The 13,464-nt window shown below is 51.5% G+C and overlaps 1 protein-coding gene across 8 annotated transcripts in view; it reads right to left on the bottom strand.

The window, feature by feature from the left end:
• Cyrib (CYFIP related Rac1 interactor B) overlaps positions 1-10,511 on the bottom strand; it is a 133,174-nt gene extending 122,663 nt beyond the window's left edge. For 4 of the 8 annotated variants that reach the window (XM_029469392.2, XM_085831451.1, XM_085831449.1 and 1 more), the window contains exon 1: positions 10,239-10,410. The gene's annotated coding sequence lies outside the window, so the exon portion shown is untranslated. Of the gene's footprint in view, positions 1-10,080; positions 10,152-10,238; positions 10,411-10,477 lie in introns of those variants that run through there. The other 4 variants (XM_021183989.3, XM_029469390.2, XM_085831452.1 and 1 more) reach the window with 4 other exon arrangements.
• Positions 10,512-13,464: the final 2,953 nt, after the last annotated feature.

The following is a 13,464-nucleotide window of genomic DNA, read 5'->3' as shown; positions in this document are numbered from 1 at the left end:
GTGTCACTCCAAGACACAGCCAGAGACCATCGAGAGCGCCTTCAGACAGTGACACTTTTCACAGCACCAGGTCTTTCTCTACCAATCAACCCAGCTGGTCCTACGTGCTCCCCAGCTCTCCTCCCAGCCTGGAGTTCCACAAGACATTGGAGAACACTCCAGAAGATGGAGTCAAACAGATGCCCTTCTTCAAAGCCATGTAAGGCTGGAACGGGGCTACAAAAGACCAGGCTCCTTGTTGAGGAAAGTGTTCAATGTCTTAAGCCAAAGATGAGCTTACACTGGGAGAGAAACTTCCAGGCCACACTCCCCATCGTGAAGGAAGAGAGGCCAGGGAACATTCGGCCCTTCTGAGGGGAGGTCAGAAGGCAAGCCAGGAGCATACACAAGGTCTCCTCACTTCCTGCATTTAGAACTGCAAGTCTAAGAAGCTGCTGGAACAAAACATAGTCCTACAGAGGGGGACCTTGGGGGCCAAGTGCAAATGTCCCCTGTGCCAGCGCTTTCAGATCAGCTCCAAGTAGGGGTGAGAGACTAACCACAAACTCACTGTGTGATACAGACTTTTTCATTCAAAATCATGAAGCCAAGCCTTGTCCAGTCCAGAGAGGTCACTCCCCTGTCCCCTATGTCCCGCACCAGACAGCCAGAACCCCTAAAACCTTCCTGAAGGGCCACCAGACTCTGGTCCTGGGGCGACAGAGGTCAGGCACAACAAACCTGCACAACCTACCCTGGGTGCCAGCAGAACCCAGGGCACACTGCCTATGTCCTCAGTGTGTTGCAATGGACCAACCTTGCTCACCTAAGCCAGATTCAAATGAACTCAGACTAATTTTTTTAAAAAATTCTTTCTATTCATTTAGAAACCTTAGGGGGCGGGGCTTGTGGTACAGCTCAGCTGGTCCACTACAGGCCTAAAACCCCTGAAGCCCTGACTTCCGCCACCTAAGAAACTGAGCATGGTTGAACATGGGTTATAATTCTAGTACTCATGAGGGTGCAGGCAGGAGGGTCACCACTTCAAAGTCACCCTCAGTACATAGAGAGCTGGGGGCTAGCTTGGGCTACATGAGTCCCTGCAACAGAAAGGGGGTTGGGGCTGTTGATTTAGCTAAGCGGTAGAGCAAGTGCTTACTCAGGAAGATCCTGAGTTCAATCCTCAACTCAGAAGGAAGAAAGGAAGGAAGGAAGGAAGGAAGGAAGGAAGGAAGGAAGGAAGGAAGGAAGGAAGGAAGGAAGGAAGGAATTTGAGCTGTGACTGCTGCACAGTGGTAGGTAATTTACATAAATAACATTGCTATGCCCTAGATTTCATACTCAGCACCTAAAAATAAAGAAAAATGAACAAATATAATGAAAACAGTAAATAATGTTAGACGAGTATTCTTGTGCTGTGTGACACATTCATCTGTACTTGCTTCTTTTTTTTTAACACTCAGTGTGTGTGTGTGTGTGTGTGTGCATGTGTCTGTGTGTGTGTTTATGTGTGTATCTCTGTGTGTGTGTCTATGTGCACAGAGGATACCAAGTACTCTACTGTTCTCTTTCCACCTATTTCTAAATCAGGGGGTGCTTGAACTCAGCTAGCTGCCAGCAAGCCCCAGTGATCCCTGCCGTTGCCCACAGTGTGCCCCAGGCCACACCTAGTTTTTCACCCAGGTGCTGGGATTCCAACTCAGCCGCATCCTTTCTTCCTCACTGAACCATGTCCTTGGTTCCCAGGTACTGTCCTTAAGTGTGTCCTGTCTACTACAGCTCAATCCATACATCCAAGTTTCGACCTCACTGCGCAGCTCTGTGTGCAGAGCACTGTTCTTTTGGGTAGGGCTGGGTGAGAAAGCATTGGTTCTGTCAAGTTTTGCCTGCTTGGTTGACTTCCACTTCCATGGTAAAGATGCGACTCTCATTAGTCAGGTCTCCTCTTCTTTGGTATTCTGGGCCTTAAGCAAGGACTGTCAGTTGGAGACTATTAGAAAACCAGTCTGTCTCAAACGACAACAGAAAGACAGTACTCCACCAGGTTGATGGTCACCCATAAGACCCAATAACTTCATACTCCACCCCACCTCCCCAGGACAGTCTAATCAAGAGAACTAGTTTTTCCTGTAGCCATGCTCTGGTACATGACCCTTAGCAGGGCTTAGCCGTCCTTGTCCTGGGAACTCATTCATGATTTTCAAACTCCTGTGTGGCACTGGGAAACTCACATCCCCTTTCTGGACCATGGTTGCATGTGTGAACAGGTACCACTCTGAGAGACATCAGAGTTAGTCTCAACGAGAGGGATGGGGTTACATGGACCTCTCAACACTGGGACAGTAGGCCCCCAGGGTCAGTCCCCTCCCATGGGGAAGTGCTCCCTCTTTCGATGTCTGGCCCAAGGCTCAGGACTCAGTCAACTGTAGTTGTTTCCTGTGTGGGCAACGGCCTGAGAAAGGCCGGGGAAGATATCTGGTGACCTTTAGGGTTTTTCCTATCTTAGGCCAACTGACCGATCCCTAGCCATGTAGACTCTGAGATATCTGTAAAGGGTGATAGCTTAGTCCAAACTGTCACACCGCTGATGGGCATCAAGGACCAGGCTTTAATGCCTCTTTGAGAGTGCTCACCTCCTGAGGAGTGATTGTCACAGCCTGAAACAAGCCAACCATGTGACCACATCTTAGTTACAAATCCCACCAAATCTACAGTATCAAGAGGAATTACAGGGGCTGGGGAGATAGCTCAGCAGCTAAAGGGCCTTGGTTTGATCCCTGGAACCCACATTTAGGAAAGGGTATCATAGTTTCAAAATGCTATAGAGAGGCAGAGACAGGCAGACCTTTGGAGCTCAATGGCCAGCCAGCCTAGCCAAATTAGTGAGTCCTAGGCCAGTATAAGACTCAATTAAAAAAAAAAGATACTTGTGGAATAACACCCCCTGTGGTTCATACCTGTATACACACACACACACACACACACACACACACACACACACACGCACGCACACACGCCACCATGACTCCAGTCCAAAACCTTCTACACATGGACTCTCCCCGCAATAAGGAACCCAGAGTTGGTGGGTCACCCACAGTCATAGGCCAACCAAGGGTTGGGGTGCTCTCCGGCTAACTATTCTCCATGATGCTAGGGAGAAACCCTCCCAGGAAAGCCTCCGCTTCTGGTGGGGTCACCTCATACTTCCTGAATTCCATTACAGTCCCTGGAACGAGGTGAGAGAGAAGTGGGCACTGAAGTTGATGACGTGGAACGTCTGGGCTCCCGCTCTCCTTATTAGGCTCCATGCTGTCTCGATTTTGTTCAACTATAACGTGATAGTAAGTACAATCTGCCTCACCAAGTGACCGGGAGATAGGCTACCCAAACTCAAAAGGCAGAACACACACACACTATCCGCTATCCGAGGGTTTTCGCCAGAGCTGCCTTCCTGGTCCTTGGCACCTGAATGAAGATAACTGGGCTGGGCTTGGGTCAGCCAGAAGAAACAAACCCAAACTCCCCCCAGCTCCACACTCCTCGGACCCCATAGGGACTTGTGTGAGTGGCTGCCAGACACTGTCTGCTCCCCCACGGGACAGCATCACAGGCCTGGAGCATGCTCAGCAGCTATTTGCTTTATTACTTTGTTGAACGGCAGGAGAGATCTCAGGCCTCCATCACAAACAGGTGAGCTAGGGACGCGTGTTCTAGAATGGCTGGAAAACACATTGCAGAACACACAGGATTGCCATCTGATGAGTCACTCCCTTCGAAAGCCTCTTAGATCTGTGTGTATTCTAGCTGGGCTCTGGTGCCCAATATTACAGAACAGTACAGCAGAGCCTGGTTCAGGAAAGCAGGGCAGACACTGCCGGATGTGACTACCCAAGCTTCACTTCCACGCTGTCTTCTACAACCTACTTCATCCTGGTTCTGAACAGAGCCGGGGCTGGGGGAGACATCGGCGGTACAGACCTTCCCTCCACCCAGTGTCCCTAGGCTCCGAGTCCTAGCTCTGGGGGCGTTGTATGAACCAGGGACTCAAACGATAGCAGCACCTGGATGTGCAACTTCATGGAAGCATTGTTCAAAGAGCTACAAGAGGCTGGGAAATAGGCGCTGAGATGCCAAGCAAGGTCATACAACTTGCAAGAAGAGAATTCAGAGTCAGGTCTAGCACAGACATCCTGGCTCCAAAGGGCCATTTCTCACCCCACCGCTGGCTCTTTCCAAAGATGCTGACCTCCAAGGCAGAGAGCATCTAGTGTTCCATAAAGCCAACCCAACAGTCTAAAAACATTAATCCACAGCCTTCTCTGATCTACAAGAACCTGGCTTCTTTCTGTATGTCCCCAGAAGGGGGCATTCATTGCTAGAGCAGCTACACAGGGAGGTGCGGTGGAGGAGGGAGGGGTGTTGGCTACACTAGGATGCACTCCTAGGTACAGGTATCCCAAGAAAGCAGGGACATCAGCCCAGCTTTCTCAGGCACCATTCTGCTTCCGTGTGGTGATGTGATCTGCCCAAGGCCACACAGTACTGTGGCAGAGCCAGGGTCCAGTTTAAATTCTAGAAATTCAAAGTGGTCATTCAAGGTCAATGACATAAAGTAGATGAGTAAGTATAGAGCCCTTCCTCCCCATGTCCTCCCTCACCCTAATCAAACAGGACGAGAAGAGCTGGCCAGCCAGTGGCCCTTGGATACCACGGGATGACTTCAAAGCTAACGGTTCTTCCCATCTTGAGCCTTCCTTTTCATTTACCTTAGCCTGCTGCTTGAGACCATCAGGGGCAGGGGTCCATCTAGCACCCCTGCATCCCACTATCTCTGAAGCAGAGTCGCTAGACATGCTTGCGGTACAAATGAACAGGCACAGTGGGGCCAGGGGGAGATGCTAGGCTTCGCAGCCAGAAGGCCTTGACTCACGGCCCCGATTCTGCCTCTTGGAATGTCTTCTGCCTCTGGGTCCCCACTGCCTTGTCAGTTTAAATGGGAGGACAGGGTTGAGTTGAAGCTCTAGAAATTCAAAGAGGTCCGACTCAGGCTCAGCCACAATCAGACTCCAAGGGATGCACAGTCTGCTCACACTATCTCCACCCCGCCCCCGGTATCATCTCTAGCCCTTCTGGTTTCTCCTGAGCTGAGGAGACCTCCCTTCTCCTTCAGCTGCACCCCTCTAGTGCTCTAGACTGAGGTCTAGCTGGGCCTCAGCATTTAATGATATATTAAATACTGCCTCTGCTGCTAGCTGCCTCGGGAACCTCCAGGGTCACCATCCAGGTTTACATCCATGTGGCCTGTCTTCCTGGTCCTGAGTGATGAGAGGAGAAGCAAGACAGTGATGTAGGAGGAATGCCAAGTCTGCCTTACTGGCCGTGTGGCCTGCAGACCAGAGGCATCACCTCTCAGGCCACCCAGCTTTCTCAAGCACCTGACTCAGGCTGCGGGCTAAGGCCCAAGTGACTGGGCCACACACAAGCCTGGGAATGGCTCCTTTCAGATGAGGCCTCTCAAACTGGGGACACTAATAGGACTCACTATAGCCATTCGCTAATTAAAAGAGCCTAGCCTTAGGGAACATCATAGAAAAGACTGGCAGAAGGTTCCTAAGAGCAAGTGGTTGGGTGGAGCGCTGGGGAACACTGACTTCTGGGCATGATTCGGCCATGACCTGGACACGAGTGGACCATCAGCAGCTTGCCACAAAAGGGGAGAAGCTCACACAGCCCCACCTCTCACTGAATGGGTTGAAACTATGCGCAGGTTAAGATTGTTGGAGGAGGGAGATGGGCCAGTCCACAACACTAACTAAACTGGCTGAGTCACTAAAATGAACAAAAAGACATGAAAGAGTGTGTGTGTGTGTGTGTGTGTGTGTGTGTGTGTGTGTGTGTGTGTGTGAAATGTAATGAAACCCATTATGTGTAATTAATTTTTTAAAAAAGAGATTGGTCTTAGGAACCTTCTGGAACCTTACATGGAAGACAAACTGGGACCTGAAATGTATATACTCCAGAGCATATCAAGGCATGGGATCCATCACAACCCTTTTGAGTCTCAAGGATGCCACAGAGTGCTCACACACTAGCTTTAAACCCTGGCACTGGTCCTTGTCCCTTGAATCGAGCTGTCCTCACCCTGTCACCTCAAACGGGGTGATGCACAAGCTGTCCACTGATCCCTCACAGGTCCTTCATCCACATCCCAAAAACACATTTCCTTTGCTCTTGCCACGAAAGGGAGCCTGTCGAAACACTCTTTCTTTCCTTCTTCTTCTTTTTTTTTTTTTAAATAAGCCCTGCAACTCCTTTAGTAGTTTCAGATTGTCTTAAATATTATAAAAGCCACTCTGGGCCACATTTCTTCCAGCAGACTTCATCCACTTCGATTATTTATATATTTATGAGCGATACTCACGGAGCAGATGGCAGCTACTAAGGCTTCGACAAGTGGGGGCAGGAATGAATGGGACAGAATGGAAGCTGAATGAATGACTCGTCCGTTTCGTCTTCCCGACAAGCTCTGATGGAACCATCTCCCACTCAGTGGAAGCCCATACACCAGCCAGTCAACAATTGGATGAAAAGAACACTCTTGGGCTTCCAAGTGCTTGCAGAATCCAGATCTTTCTAGGAATAGTCCGCTAGCCCAGAGCTGCTTCCCAAAGCAGAACAGGAGGGGGGGGGGGGGTTACGGAGGACAGGATGGTGACACTAGGTGAGGATAGAAAAAGCCTCATAGAGGGGAAGCAAAAACATTTACTGAGCACCTACTGTGTGCAATACTGTTCCATCAACCTCTGTGTTGATCCCACTGACACCTCCAGATGGCCAGCATGACTCTCCACGTTACAGATGATGAGGGTTCAAAGAGAAAGGAAGGATTGCCCACGAGTAGGAAATCTGATCCCCAAACCCACACTCTCCGTGCCTCTGGAAATAGAAATGGATGGCGGGGGTGGAGGGTGGGGTGGCAGTGGGGTACAGGTAATTGTCCCTTAACTATATCCTTGACGAGGAAGTTATCTTTCAACCTGAGGCCATCTAGCCTTCAGGTCTATCTGAAGTCTAAATTCTGAAGTTCTACTAAAAACAATTTACACTGGGTCCACTTGAGACACAGGGGAAGTCAAGTCTTGGCTAAAAACAGGAAGAAGATACACGGGTTCAGGAAGATAAGGGAGGGGTGTCACCAACACATAGAGGGTGGGTGGGTTGAGCGAGAACCAGAGAGAGAGGTGGGGGTAACATGTATTGGCAAGCCTCTGTACCTGGGGCTACGGATACACAAGAGCTCACACTCCATCTTCAGCAACCTATAAAAAACACCCCCTCTTAGGAAAGTTAGTAGCCCTTCCTTCCTGGCCTCTTCCCGTTTTGTCTGTGGAAGTTTCACTGCAGTTAAAACAGAGAGGGGCTCCTACAATCATTTTGTCTATGCTCTGACAGGCAAGACTGCCACTGCTATTGCCATAATTGGTCTTGTTCTCGGGACTTCCATCACATAACTGATGCAGATTCAAGTGCACGACTCATCTGCCCATTTTACAGATGAGAACACTGCACAGAACCTTGGATGCACATGTGTGAGCAACAGAAAAATGGGTTTACATTTGGATCCTACTCTCTTATGGGTACCCTGTGCGATGGGCAAGGGCTAGAACTAGCTCACCAGTTTGCAGGAAGGAAAAGGGGACTTCAAGGTGATACTGATGTAAGACCACCTGCTGCCCACACAGATGAACTGATGTTATGGGTGTTTGTCTGTGTCAGACAGCAGCTCACCACATAGCACAGGCTGGTCTCGAACCAGTGATCTTCCTGCCTCAACATCCATAGTGTTACATTACAGATAGGCACCACCACACCCAGTTCACGCAACCAGTTTAAATCGACACAGCACAGCCTCAGACAGATGTGTTAAAGAGAGCCAAGTGCCCACACCACCAAAGCCACAAGAAAGGTGGTCTCTCCAATCAAAGAGATGGCAGAGATGCTGGACATGCAGCCACAATCTCCTGGCATCAGTGTCTCTTAGGAGCCCTTTCTGTGCACCTGTCTCGAGATGCAAGGCCCGCCAGGGACTAGGAGCCAGGACTTTACTTCAGGAAGAGCCACCAGAGAACAACATCAAGGTCGCTTTGATGCCAGATGATGACCTTGAGATGTAGACACAAAGCACAGAGAGGAAGCCATCACTTTCTCATTCATTCAGAAAACGGGTCCATCTTTCCCAGGATAAGCCAGGCACAGTTGTCAAGGTGACCCAAAGCCATTCAGGATGCAGAGGACCACCAGAACCCCAGGCTAGGTTTGCAGCCCCAAGGTCCTGCACCCGCCTCTCCCAGGCTGAGTAACAGGAAGCCCTGGCCTCACACCAAGTCTGGGTGAAATGGAAAGATTCTCTCTTGCCACACAGGTGACTGTGGCCACCATGTGCATTAACAAGAGCTGTGTAGCAGTGTCTCTGCGTGGAGGAGCTTGCTTGCCTCGGTAGTCAATGAATGGAAGTGACCAGGGACACAGCGCCACACACCTGTGGTCTCAGAACTTGGGTAGCAGAGGCTGGAACATTCACAAGTTCTGGGCCAGCCTGTGATACATCATAAGATCCTGTCTCAAAACGTCAAGAAATCAACAAAGCAAGAAGCAGTCGCTCTCAGACTTATTGCCTGCCTGAGGTGGGATATCACCACCTCCTCCAAGGTCTTCAGAGACGTGCACACAAGGCTTTGGACATGAAAAGGGAGAGGGGGGAATGGCTGTTAGACAAAGCAACATTTCCTTAAAATTTCCCAAAGTGCACAAATCTCTCTCTCTCTCTCTCTCTCTCTCTCTCTCTCTCTCTCAGACACACACACACACACACACACACACACACACTCACATAATCTACAGCATACTTATTACAAAGTGCCTCCAGGAAAAAAGCCTAGCCAGGTGACCTGTTCTGCATGCTCCACCACAGGAGAAAAGCCACCTCTCCCCCAGCCTCCTTCCCAGTTACATGGAGCCCAGGGCCTGGGAAATCATTCCAGCTGGCAACCCTGCCAGCCACCTCCACTGTCATCGCAAAAAAAAAAAAAAAAGCTTCCTTTTTCTCCACACTGAATACAACCCTCCAAGAATAGGGAGAGTCTCAATCAAAATCAGAGTGGAAGCTTCCTCAGTGGGAGTCCCTATTTCCTCCAGGGATCCGTGGATTTCTGGAGGCTGAGGTAACAAAACATGGCTCTGGTGATTATGGGGTGGAAGTTAAGGGCAAAGAAGGCAAAAATGAGGAAGCCTACGGGCTCACTTCTCAAAATTTACAAGCCACCAATTCATTTCACAACTATCTATAGGAAGCCTCCCTGTGCTCCCGCCCGGCACGTGTCTTAAGGGATGAAGGCATTCAAGGGGAGGTGACATTCCCACTCTGAACCTCAGGGCCAGGAAACCTAGTCCCATTTACTGCAGGCCAGAATTGAGAGCAGCCCATTTTACAGACACAAGGGGCCGAAAGACTCAGAGAAGGCAGACAACTTGCCCAAGGTCACAAAGCTAGTGAGTGGTAGAACCAAGAATTAGACAGAGGTGCACAGCCACGTGACTCTCCCTGCTGCGCCACCTTCTCACTCAAGCCCTCCCCCACCCCTCCATTTCTAGCGGCAGGGTGGGGATCTGAGACAACCCCCTAGGGCTCTGCCTGCAAAGGAAGTCCGGGTTCCTCTTTCCTCCCACCCCAGACACAAGACCCACATTCAGAGGACACATGGATTCCTTCCAGACCTACTGTGTGTGCACGACCCCCAGAAAGCCCTGTGGGCTGCAAATGCCTCCACCTCTGAACACTAAACTTCCATTTTTCAAAAAAAAAAAAACTGATAATGATAATGATGATGCGGATGATGATGAAAACATAACGGGCAAAGAGGAAGTGCTGTTTAAACGCCGGCGGGGGTCGGAGCAGGAGGAAGTCAGGCTGGTGCAAGTCTATTCGCCCTTTTGGTTCCTCAATTCAGCCTCCTGGCCTGGAACCCCCACCCCCACCCCCACCCCCAAAATGAAGTTAGCGGAGGGCAGCGCGGAGCCCGGGTCAGGCCCTGCAGCGCTCACCTGGCCTGCAAGAGGGGTGTGCCCGGGGACAACCACTCGGACCCCGCGCCCCAGCCTCCCAGTGCACGGCGCCCCAGGCGCTCGCTCGCTCCCTCCCTGCAGCCCGGTGAACCAGGGCGGCGACGCCGCAGCGGGCTCCGGGACGGCCCTGCAAGTACCTGGCGGCCCGATGGGCGGGCGGGCGGGCGAGCTGGCGGCGGGAGCCTGCGGTGCACACACGCCGCTTCCGGGTCGGCGGCTCGCGCGTCCCCGCCGCAGGTTCGCGAGCGGCCCCGGCGCGGCAGCAAGCGACAGCAGCAGCAGCAAACGGCGGCGGCAGCAGCGGCCCGGCCCCGGCGTGACCAGAAATCGCTATAAAAGGAAGAGGCGGCGAGGAGGAAGAGGAAGCGCTGTTTACCTTCGCAGCCCAGCCCGGCGCCGCACAAAAGGAGGACGCGGCGACGCGCCGCCCCCCGCGCCCGGGCCCCGCCGCAGCACGGGCCCCGCGTCACCGCGCCCGGGACCGCCCCGCACCGCCCCCGCCCCAGCCCGCACGGTGACCTTGGGCGAGTCCCGGGCGCCTAGGCCCGACCCCCAGGGCGCCGGGTCCCCGCGGCCCCTCCCTCACCTGGGACGAGGGGTCGAGATGCGCTCGGCTCGGGCGCCACCTGCCTGGCTGCCCCTGGACCGCGGGAGCGGGGCAGAAACACCCACGGGGTCCAGTGGTGCAAGCCCGGGCACCAATAAAGCAGAGGCGATGCGAGGAGGGGGTCTGGGCTACCCACACGGTCACACGGTCGTCCCAGGACTTGTGATTTAGCGAAGGGGAAACTCCCCAAATACCATCTCCTTGTTGGGATTTTTGGTGTGGGAACCCCTGTCCTTCTCTTTGCCTAGGACATCATTAAGGGGCATGTTCCCCCTCTCCTTTACTCCTCTGCCCTCAAGTCCATGTCATCGTTATCTTGATTTTCAATCAGATTTTTCAGGAATATTTAATGTTCCATGAAATATCTTTTCCCTGACCTCTAACGTGGTATCAAAAGGTTTACATCCACAACTTTTGCCCCTACTTCTCATTCTTATCACCCCTCCACCTGTGCTGGGGGCTTGGGGGTACAATATTGGGGACTGATTTACCTTGGTCTATTTCATCTTTAACAAAGGTGTGTGTCCAGATTTTCCTTAACCTGGGCCAGTTCGGGGAGCTTGGGGTTGCTGAGCCCTCCAGGAGGGCTCTCAGGGAATATTTTGGTTGCAAGGAAACTTTGTAGTGCTGGGTAGAGCCACTCTGATGATGAAAGCTTGCTTGCACTGGGACAAGCAAGAAAGGGTGTGTGGCCCACTTGGCATAGCAGACCCGAAGGGAAAGCAGAAGTGCTTTCTAGAAGTTTCTGGAGGTTTTTAGGCCAAGGGAAGAATTGCCTGGGAGGCTAAGGGCCTGAGTTCAAGTTCTCCCTTACCACTGCACTTCAAGACCCTGTTCCAACGTCAGAGCCTGCAGGGGCATCAGAACCCTTGGCTCTGGGGAGCAAATGCCATCTTAACAGTGTAAGAAGTGGTCTGAATATTGAATCAATGGTCAGCTATAAAGTTGAGGAGACAGAGGAAGAGGTTTTAAACCTGGCACAGCAGAGAGCATGCGAAAAGAGAGGGCCTCAGTCTGGATGTTCAGAGTGAGCCAGGTGCCAGAGGCTGTGCCCACCTCATTTAGCTCTCACCACAGTCCACGAAGCGGCCTGCCCAGAGTTACACATGAAGAGGCTAACACAGGGACAGATGGCATCAACCTGAGGTCATGCCTATCACATACCAGAGGAGCCAGGCAAGTACCCAGGTTGTGTCACTTGAAGCCCAAGGACTTGCCCAGTCTGAGCCATGTGAAATGGAACCGACTGTACTGAGTCCATGTACAGAACCTAGAAAGGCTATGACCATTGCTGCTGCTACTATTGGAATAAGTGTTAAAGACTCAAGGACCTAAAGTTTTCTAGGAAGCTGGGGGGGACTTCAAATAGCTTAGGGCAATTGGAGTGCAGTCTGAGTGTGGGCAGGAGGCAGGGAAGAGCAGGGGAAGAGGAGGGCATGGTCAGGGGTCCATGCTTAGCCTGTGTACCACTGAGTTCACCACTTGCTAGGATAGAGTCCAACCAGTCATTTCTGTATGCCTCAGATAGGAAAGTCTGTTCCCAGCCCCAGAGAGGCTGAGTCTTGCTCGTTCAATCAGACTCTGGTATGCTTGTCAGATGCAAGCAAATGGAGAGCTGGAAAGGGTGTTTTCCGAGTCTTTGTGGCAAGTCTGTGGTGGCCTGAGATATCAACCCTGACAATAAATAGTGAACTCCAACATCCTGTAAGGAACACTACCTGCCATTCCCAGCGACGCAGGCACAGGGAAGTCATGTAGCCCACCCCCACCCCCCCACCCCCACTGTCACTCGTCCATCTGTAAATGGATATGATAATGTCACCTTCCGGTATAGGAAGGACTAACTACATGAGATGATGAATTTTACATGATTTGCCAACTGTGGTGCCATCTTTTTATCTTGATATTAAAATCTGGATCTCTTGGCATTTTTCTAGCAAAAACTTGTATTTCTTTTGTGTGTGCGTTTGCAGGAGTGGATGCTGCCCTGCCTAAAAATCAACAGAAGGTGAAGGTCAGGTGACTCGGGCACTTACTGTTGTCCTGCTGGGTCAGCAGTTTACAATTAAACACATGCTGCATCCCAACATGACCAAAGCAAACTCAGGGAAGGCCTCTTACCTGTTTGCCTGGCTCCCCACCCCTCTGGCCATTCAGGTCCCAGAGATGATGCAGAAGTTGCTAAACTAGATGGAGCCCGGCCAGATGTTGTGCGGGGACATAGCAGTGCACAGGGAAGATGCCTGCAGATGGATCATCAGCACATCACATCAGGCCGGACGGACATCCTCCTCCGTGAAGTAGCGTGTCCTACTGTATGTAGCATGAAGCTAAAGCTGGAACAGTGGTTCTCATGGACAGCACAAGGAGTCTGAGCCTTCCAAAGCTCAGGAATCAGAGGTTCGAGGCCAGCGGGGCCATGGAGCAAGGCCTTGTCTCAAAAACACAAAATCTGTGGGGTGCAGTGGCACATCCCTTTAAAGCCAGTGCCCAGGAGGCAGAGGCAGGAGGATCTCTGTGAGTTTGACAGTCCGGTCTACATAGTGAGTTCCAAGCCAGCCAGAGCCACACAGTGAGACCCTGTCTCAAGAAAAACAAAACAAAACAAAACAAAACAACCAGATAACTAAACAACATGTGTCCTGTGGGGGCTGCTGGGGACTGCTGGACTAGGAAGCAGAAAGTGTTGGAAAGTGAGTGTGTGATGTGTAAAGGGTTTCCTTTGAGATAATAAAAATCATGCTTTAATCAAATCC

The sequence above is a fragment of the Mus caroli genome, unplaced genomic scaffold (genome assembly GCF_978045245.1).
Source record: "Mus caroli unplaced genomic scaffold, Mus_caroli_1 scaffold_16, whole genome shotgun sequence".
NCBI classification, from domain to species: Eukaryota; Metazoa; Chordata; class Mammalia; order Rodentia; family Muridae; genus Mus; species Mus caroli.
This window is presented reverse-complemented; position numbering and strand designations above follow the sequence as displayed.